The sequence below is a fragment of the Tursiops truncatus genome, chromosome 20, assembly GCF_011762595.2.
Source record: "Tursiops truncatus isolate mTurTru1 chromosome 20, mTurTru1.mat.Y, whole genome shotgun sequence".
NCBI classification, from domain to species: domain Eukaryota; kingdom Metazoa; phylum Chordata; class Mammalia; order Artiodactyla; family Delphinidae; genus Tursiops; species Tursiops truncatus.
This window is the reverse complement of record NC_047053.1, coordinates 25621840-25631748: the sequence shown is the minus strand read 5'-3', so window position 1 is coordinate 25631748 and position 9909 is coordinate 25621840. Positions and strand designations below refer to the sequence as shown.

At 40.0% G+C, this 9909-nt stretch overlaps 1 pseudogene; it reads left to right on the top strand.

Moving 5' to 3' along the window:
• The first annotated feature begins 4144 nt into the window (after positions 1 to 4144).
• LOC101337710 (growth hormone-inducible transmembrane protein pseudogene) overlaps positions 4145 to 9909 on the top strand; it is a 95968-nt pseudogene continuing 90203 nt past the window's right edge.

Here is a 9909-nt window from a genome sequence, read left to right as displayed (position 1 = left end):
ATAAAGGAAGGGCACAATCCCTGACCTAGAGAAGCTTATAGGCTGGACTGATAAACCAAAGGCACAAAAGAGCTACCATACTATGAGATACTGATTATAATAGATCTGTCTCATATGCATGGTAAACAAGAGCAAAGAGCAGAAGTTCCAAAACTCTCTCTGGGAGTCAAGGACAGCTTTCCAGAATATAATTTGCTCACTTAGAGCTGAAAAGCTGAGATGAGGTCTTTTTCATTTGTTTATTTGTTTTTAACAATGATTTTTTTAAATTAATCTTTTGGCTGCATTGGGGCTTCTTTGCTGAGCACAGGCTTTCTCTAGTTGCAGTGAGCAGCCGCTACTCTTCGCTGCAGTGCACGGGCTTCTCATTGCAGTGGCTTCTCTTGTTGCAGAGCACAGGCTCTAGGCACATGGGCTTCAGTAATTGTGGCACGTAGGCTCAGTAGCTGTGGCTCGCGGGCTCTAGAGCACAGTCTCAGTAGTTGTGGCGCACGGGCTTAGTTGTTCCACGGCATGTGGAATCTTCCCCAACCAGAGCTCAAACTTGTGTCCCCTGCATTGGCAGGTAGATTCTTAACCATTGCACCACCAGGGAAGTCCCCAGGTCTGTTTTTAATGTGCCATTATATTCCTTGTGCTTAGTACAGTGCCTCTTGCACAGTGGGCGCTCAGAAACTTGTTGAATGAATGAATGAATGAGGCAGTGATTATGCTGACATTTGGAGGCTCCATATGGTTCTGACACCAAGAAATACAAGATGCCCAATCTTGTAGTGGCAATGAGTACCAGCAAGGTAACTTCACAAATGCCAAGAACACTAAGTTTTCTAATAAGCTCAGAATACAGTGAGTTGCCAAGATATTCATGTGAGTTGTTGCCTTTGAAATAGTTCCTTAGAGCAACGTGCCTCTCATTTTAATGTTAGTATAAAGCAAAAGAACATTTTCTTTGATTGTCTTATCCTTCAGAAATAGAGCATGGAAAACAAGCATGTAACTCCTCAAAACTCTGGAAAATACTAGGTGGGACTCAAAGGTCTGGGCATGTTCCCTTTGGCTTCAGAACCCTCAAAGTCCTTTGCAGCAAAACTCTGTTCAAAGTACAAGATACTTCACGTCCTAATCCTTGTCATGGAAAAAGCTCTCATGTAGTGAAACTACATGGGACTAGGGGTTATGAGGACACAGGATTTTTTCTTTTAACCCCAGGCAAATCTCTTTCCCTCTTGGAGCTTCAGCTCCCTTCTCTGCCCTGCCTCAGCATCATAGTCGCAATGAGGATCAAATGAGATGGAGGATGTACATGCTTTGTAGGAGGCCAAAGGCTGTACAAATGCTCTACCCAACAGCTATTGACTGAGCACTCCCCTGGACTATTTGAGGAACCACAGTGACAAGAGCTGGACCCTGCTGTCAATGATCTTGCTAGCTATTTGGAAAGTCGTACATGAACACAGAAACTTATAATACCTGGCAGAATGTGATAAATTCTACAATTCTGAAAGACCTTTTAAAACCTTGAATGAGATTGATGAGAAAAGACCCAAATGGGTTAGATTGAAAACACTTTCTATTAGTTTCTTATTGCTGCATAACAAATTACCACAAATATGGTGGCTTAAAGAAACAGCTATTATTTACTTCACAATTCTGATCGGTCTGAAATCTGGACACAGTGTAGTTGGGTTCTCCACTCAGGGTCTTTCAGGCTGAGATGGAAGTGTCACCTGGCTGTCTTCTCATCTGGAGTTCATGGTCCTCTAGCTTATGCGGTTGTCGGCCAAATTCAGCTCCTTGCTGCTGGTTCGGTGTCAATGGGGTTTTCTCTCAATTCTTAAAGTCTTAGGTCCCAGAAGTTACTCCCAGGTCCTAGCCATTTGGCTCTCTTCATCTTCAAAGGCAGCAACAACAGCAACAATAGCCCTCCCCCATGTTGGATTTCCTTCTTCAGGAAGAGCCCAATATTTTTTCCCTTCTGAAAATACATCATTCAGAACACTGCTGGGTGCATACATTTTCAGTAGAAAAATCAGAGCTATGTGTCCTGGATTTTCAGAGATAGTCCCAATTTCAAGTAGATGGTCCCAATGTCAGCTCATGTCTTTGATGTTGGTTCTGAACATTTTTTTACCACATTTAGAATTCAGAGAGCATGACCAGAAAATAGAAGAAAGGTCTCATTTCTCTTTGAAGATATATAGCATTTCTCTCCTAGGGAAAGTATTTATAGCCACTGCACATAAAAGTGTCATTAATATTGTCTAATCAGTATATGTAGAATTCCTTGGCTACCCCTTCTGAGAAATGAGAGACTCTTTAGAAAGCTGCAAGAACTCCTTATGGTACTGTTCCCTATGGTACACACACACACACACACACACACACACACACACACACACAATGGGATTTGATTGTGATAATTATTTCCTTACTTTATTGACATATTTTTCTGCTTGTGATTATCTGAGATCTTAAGGAATTGAAATACCTCATAAAGAAATACAGAGCAATTGTTTAGATGAGCTGAGCTGGTAGTATGTTATTTGATCTTAATATTACCCAGAGAAAGTCATCTAATCTAGCACTTCCCAACCTTTCCCTAATCCTTTCACACCGTGGCAAACACAGAAAATAAGATGTGGATGGCACAGCATGGTGATTAGATGAAGCTGCTCTCAGAGACCATTGCCTTGGGGCTCTGACTACTCTCACACCATTTCAGACTGTGAGAACTGAAGGAGACAGGACGTCCACATACCTATAATCCATTTGACACACAGACATGCCAGTCAGGAAGCTCTTCTTGACTCATTAATTGAGTATTGTCAGGTGTTCAATTTAATAACCATTCACTGAGTGTTTATTATGTGTCAAACATTGAGCTTAGGGGCTAGGAACACAGAGATGAAGAAAAGACTGCCATCACCCTCAAAGAACTCATCATCTAGGATATTAGGACAGAAAATCCTTTTCATCCTTTGTGCAAATCCAGTTGGTTGGTAACGGCCACTGAAGCACTAGCTGAGAATGCTTCTGAAGCCTCCAAGTGCAGAAGGAAAAAAATATGACCACCAGTGGGTAAGGGGGAGGAATAAATTGGGAGATTGGGATTGACATATATGCACTACTATATATAAAATAAATAACTAATAAGGACCTACTGTATAGCACAGGGAACTCTACGCAATACTCTGTAATGACCTATATGGGAAAAGAATCTAAAAAAGAGTGGATATATATGTATAACTGATTCACTTTGCTGTACACCTGAAACTAACACAACATTGTAAATCAACTATACTGCAATAAAATTTTTTTAAAGATTGAAGTCTACAAAAAAAAAAAAGAGGTATAGGAGCATTAAAAAAAAATACTTGCCATGTGGGGAAACAGGGAAAGTAGCGAAAGCATGCAAGCCACATACTTGCCAACTCTGTTCCTTTAACTTCAGTATATGATGTTATTTAAAGTCCATTATAGGTTCTATTTTCAATTGTGCCATATTATTCATATTGTGTTTTCAGTAACCTCCCAGTAATTACCATTGTGTTTAGTAATCAACAGCACTGATTTACGCAAGTTACATTCAGTCAATCATTCTAGCACTTAAAAACAATAGCTTTGAATGGAGTTATTTCCTGGGAGAATGTTAAATGTTTCCGAGTTCAGATATCCAAGGAAAGGCGGCTCCCTGTGTGTAAGGGAGGAGAATGAAAAGTTTTCTGGCAGCTGCACCAAGATAAAGTGTTCAAGTAAGTGCTGTTGTGGCTTGGGAGTGAATGGGAGTAACTCACTGTTTCCTGCCTAAAATTGTACTGTTGGATGCATTCAGCCGCCTTACGCAGCAAACTTATCCAAACTTTTAATTACTGATATAAATCCTGATAGAGTCCTCAAGGGATCAGAAATAGCTGTTAGCCATTCTGTCTTCAAACAATTGCAGGTAGAAATAGAATAGAAAGGTAGCTGGTGCAAGTGATTCCAAGGGAACTCCTTTAGGGTCAATGTATTACCTAAGCCTCACGCCACTGAGCTGGTTGCCCTTGGATCTGGGTTCCAACCCAAGATCTTTAAGTTACAAGGGCTGACTCTAAAGTCCCATTTTTTCAATAGACTAAAGACTGGACCCAAAGCCTGGGAAAGGATGGAAGGAAGAGTTGGACCCGATAGTGGACAGTGTTGTGGTCTTACAGTAATTGAAGGAGAGGAGATGGAAGAAAACTGCCCCTTACATAGTACATATTCTGATCCAGGTGCTTTAGATCTTACTCTAAATGTAAAGGAAGTAGCTTTCAAATACAGGTAAGTCTCTTTTGAAGGTGCTCACAAACTTGGGCCAGGAAAGGGGTACAACACCTATTGCTCATAGTTGTAGCATAAGAACCCTAAAAGACAGTTTTCACATTCACCATGCAAAGAGAGACTCAGGTCAGAAACAAACAGATCACCTTAAATCTAGACACCGATCCAAACAGGCGAGAAAAAAAAACAAAGTTCAGGTTTGCAGATAAAGGTGACAGGGATCTTTCCACCTCTCATCATTCCAGACCTGACTCTCAGAATCCCAGTCAAGACCAGAGATGGCCTACCCATCCCATCCCCATGTGCCCATGAGAGAAATTCAATAGGTCCTGCCAGTTTAAAAGTTTTTCAGTGAGGCTGTAACTTTCTTAAGGAAAGTGATGAAATGAACAAGGTCAAACTCACTTTCCCACTGCATTCCCATTCATCCACTAGGGTGGTTGAAATGTATTCCATTGAAAACATTGGTAGAGATTGAATGTATTGTTTTCTTCCCAAGGGGCTAATTCTACAAAAATAAAAACAACTGAAAAAAAAATGGTGAACCAATTTTAGAGGAAAAAGAGCATGTGGGAAGAAGACAATGAGCATTATATTTCTTTGGGTTGATTCTCCTCTGCTTTAGCCAAGACTCATAAAGTTGCCTCTCATTTTAAGTAGGAATGGCATAGCAAGTTCACCCCATCTATCATCAGTTGTGGAAAGACAACTGTTTATGAAAAGAGTTTATTAACTGATGTAATTGGATTCTCTTGAGGAACACAGTAACCTCAACTTACGAACTGTCCGTATATGTAAGCTGTGATATAAGTTATGCTAAACAGAAACTCTAACAGCATCACCAGTGGACAAAGATTTGAACTATTTTCCTACCTTTGAAAATAAAATAAAAACATCTCCTTCTTTAGACATACAAATTTTCAGGATACAAATGCCTTTATAAATTTCATCATATGTAATCCTTGGCATGATACCAATTAATTAACCTGGGGTTTGATCAGGCTAAATGTCTTTTTAAGGCCACCCAAAGCTAGGACTTTTATCCAGTTCCTCTAATTGCAGAACATGATATTAAAAGTCCATTATAGGCTCTACTTTCAACTGTGACATATTATTCATATGACTATACTGTGTTCTCGTTATCCTCCCAAGCAATTACTATTGTGTTTAGTTTTATCCAGTTCTTTGGATGCCCAAATAAGGAGCTTTTCCCATCAAACCAGAGAGATCTGAAGAAATGTCTACAATCCCTTCCTCCCTGTCCCTGGGAACACAGGCTGAATGAAGTTGGGATCATGACCATTTGTTATTTATGTTACACAAAGTGGAACTTGGTTCCTTCAGTTGAAAATTAAATGTAGATTAAACAAGATTGAAGAGCTGATTTCCATTTCTCTGAGAGCAGAAGGAGAAAACATTGATTTGACTTACAGCTGCAGGGATTTGCAAACTGCACAGAAAGAGTGCTGAGAGCACTGAGCTTTAAAGGGTGAACGCCAGCTGAATCCACAGAATGAGACATCTGACAAAATGGAGCACATTTGCTCTTTAGGTCTGGAGATGTGTATATAGTAATCCATGCAGATGCTGGCAAGGGCAATTTAGGTCCTTTCAATTATCATAGTAATTTTGGTGCAGAACAGGCAGCCAGCTTGGGTGGGTAGAGGACCAATTGTGTGTCCTCTCTCACTCTTGAGCTCTGGACTGATAAGGTCAAATACCATTAAGAACCACAGACCCTCATTCCCAGAGGATGCATAGCTAGGACCCAGGCCTTGGAAGAGAAGAAGGGACAGGCAGACAGAGCTGACACCCAGCTGAGAGGAGACACCACTTACAAGTCTTCACTTTGCCCCCGGTTTGTTAGGTGCAGGCCTGTACACCTGGAAGACCTACAGGAGCTTTCCCCATGAGAGCTCATTCCTGCACCTGAGAACCAAGGCCTAGAGGGGATCAGATGGTGGCAGCACTAGTCAACTAGGAGGGAGTAGAGGCAGTTGTGAGAAACCTTGAGCCTGGGTTGGGTAGGGACAGATATAAATGACACTTGTATCTCTCATATTTTGCCTGGGGAAGCCTAGGACTTATCTCCTTTCCAGTGGTAACAGACCTGGGAACCAAGCCCTAGATACACATATCAAACAATCTCTTCCCATAACTTCAAATATTACTGAGATGTTCTTGACTCCAAAATCTTTATCTTCAGTCCAGACCCTTCTCCAGTGCTCTAGACCAGGGGTCAGCAAACTTTTCTTGAAAAGGTTCACAAAAATGCTCTATTGCACATCTGTAGATCTTTCCATTCAAAATAGAAGGAAAAGAGAGGCTCAAAGAAGTATCTGATTCACAACAATTCTGAAATTGATCAGGGCTAATGGTAGCAATTCCTTGATTAGACTCTAGTCTTGGGAATAATATTCCATGGCTCTTGGCTCTGCCTTTTGGACTCTTGATACTTCTCTTCCCTTGAAAAATAGCACGAATTTTCAACTTCCTCAGGCTGTTTTCTCCTTGTAGAAGTTTGAGAGTCTAAAGGATGCATTTTGATTTTGTGTTATCTATGTCCCTTTTAGTCCAAGCTGGTAGCATTTCTGACAACAAAATTCTCCTAAGAAGTTTGTGCGTCTTCTATGAATTGTAGCGGAGTTAGACAAAAGCTGTATTCACAAATCTCTTCAAAATAAGTACCTCTCTTGTTTACTTGGGCTGCTTTAACAAAATAGCACAGACTGGATGGGTTATTTCTCATAAATCTGGAGGCTAAGAGTCCAAGATCAGGGTGCCAGTGCAGTTGGTTTCTGATGAGGGCCGTTTTCTGATCGTAGGTGGCTAACTTCTTACTGTATCCTCACTTGGTGAAAGGGGCTAAGAAGCTCTGTAGGGTCTCTTTACGAATCCCAGAGATCACCTCTCAAAGGCCTTACCTCCTATTACAATCACCTTCAGCAGTTAGGATTTAAAATTGGAATTTGCGGGGGAAGGGAGGACACAAACATTCAGTCCATAGTGTATCTGGCTTCTGATGAAGGTCTTGAGGAACAACCACCTTAGACTCTCTATTGTTTGACTAAAGCTTTTTCTGATCTTTGAGACCTTAAAGAATTTTACAGTCCTAGCTTTTTCTGATCTTTGAGACCTTAAAGAATTTTACAGTCCTATCCTCAGCTTCATATTTAGGCAATGTTTTTCTGACAGTGCTCTGGGTTTGATGTTTGCCAGAACCCATATCTTGATTTTAGCATTAATTACTACCTGAGGAGAGGGCTGGGAATTTTCAAAACCCACAAGTTCTGCCCCTTTTTGTTAAACATTCCTTCCTTAGTTTCTCTTTTTATAATTATAAATAATTATAATAGCTCTTTATAGCATTTTACTAAAAGTAGCAAACAAAAAAGCCGGCATCTTCAACACTCTGCCCATAAGTGTCCTTAGCTGGATCACACAGTTCATAAAGTATGTTTCCTACTTTTCGCATTATCACAGGTGACAGTGTTGCTAAACCTTCTGCCACTACAGAAAAGCATATCTTTCCCCAGTTTCCAATAACATTTCTTCACTTTCCTTCCATTCCTCCTACCAGCCTCTTGAAGGCCATCAGACTTCTCTTAACAGTTTCTCCAAAGCTCTATGCTTTCCCTGACACTTTCTGGAAGGCCCTTTCAGGTCTTATTTACTGACTGGTAACATAGCCCTTCACACGTTTTAGATTTTTATTTTGATAATACCCTATTTCCAAGTAGCAAATCTACATTAGTTATCTATAACTGCATAACAACTTATTCCCAAAGTTTGTGGGTTAAAACAATAAAAAATACTCTCTCAAAGTTTTTGTGGGCCAGGAATTTGTGGGCAGCTTAATTGGCTCAGGTTCTCTCATGAGGTTGCAGCCAATATGTCACCAGGGCCTGCAGTCATCTGAAGGTTTGCCTGGGCTGGAGAATCCATTTCCAAAGTGACTCATCCAATGAGTAGTACATTGGTAACGGCTGTTGGTGGAAGGCCTTACTTCCTCCCCACATCCCACGGGGATTGCTCTAGTGTCCTCATGACAAAACAGCTGGCTTTCCAGGTAAGAGAAAGAGAGAAAGCCAGACAGAAGCTATCCTTTTTATAACCTATCTTTAAAAGTCACAGAGCATTACTTCTGCCAAATTACATTTATTAGACAGGGGTTTAGATTTCACCTTTTAAAGGGAAAGATGTCAAATCTTCAGACATATATTAAAACCACTACAGTGGTCAAACTAAGAAATTTTAAAATTATCAAAAATAAGACCCAGTTAGACTGATTTTCTTAGACTGATTCAAACTTTTTCTGAAGGTATTTACCAAAATTACATCCCAATCTATTGTGATCGATAGCAATGTTACTGAAATGACCATAGATCTTCCCTCCTTGTCCCCTTCCCAAGGGACTTCAATAAAAAAGACAAAACTCTTTTGTTTATGTTTCTTAAAAGCAAATCTCTTTGGTCTAGACTTTTATTTCATTGCCTCATCTATAGAAATTAATAATGAAAACTAAATATCTTTAAAGTGAATAAAGTAGAGCAGCTGGTCCATGGGCCATACTTTGAGTACCAAGGATCTATACTATCCATCCAACCCCCATCCTGCCATTCACTGACCCCAGAATCCCACGTGAATATTTTCTCACTGAATTAACTCATAAAATAGACCTCTTGAGAAAGCCTGCCCCAGCAAATTATCTCTATGCTCAAACATTTCTGAGTATACTTAACATAAATTGAGTGCCTACTAAATACCAGATACTTTACATAAATTATCTCATGTTATTTTCACAACAACCCTAGTTATTATCAGTCTTATCTCATGGAAGGAAATTGAGGTTCAGTTATTAAGTAATTTGCCAAGGTTGTATGGCTAGCAAGTGGCAGAACTGTGTCTCGAACCCCAGAATCCTGACTAAAGTTTCATGCATAATTGTTTCTACACTATTCTGAATCCCAATGGAGAAACACAGTTTATACTGAAACTGAATCCCCATGACTATGGTAAGGATGGAGACATTGATGTGGGGGATTGTTCTCTAGTATTGAATGATACAGTCAACTTATCAGCCAGGAAAAGAGAACAAGAAGTGTAGTTCTGATGGCTTTATGACCTTATTGTATGCACCATGAGACTCCCCAGCAAACTATTTAGATTTTTAGTGACATGGAAGAAATGGAAATGTGACCAACTTGACAAAACAGGGAGTGTTACGAATGAACTTTAAAGAGAAAAGGAAAAATACTTGAGAAATTGAAAATTAGATATAACAAGCTAAGGCCTGCAAGCCAAATATGATTTTTGAAAACAAAACTTTACTTTAACTTCAATTAACACATCCATGCCCATTGCCTTTAGCTGCTTTTGCACTACTGCAGCAGTTTAGTAGTTGAAACAGATACCACAAGGCCTGCAAATCTAAAATATTTACTCTCTTGCTCTTTAAGAAAAGTTTGCTGACCTCTGGACATACTTATTAGAAGCAGTTTATAGGTATCCTGCCTGCTGTCATGTCTGGTTAGGATAATAGGAGACCTAGTTCATCAGGCAAGAAACTGCCACAGAAGACAGAGGGTAAGTGACTCCTCAATCTTT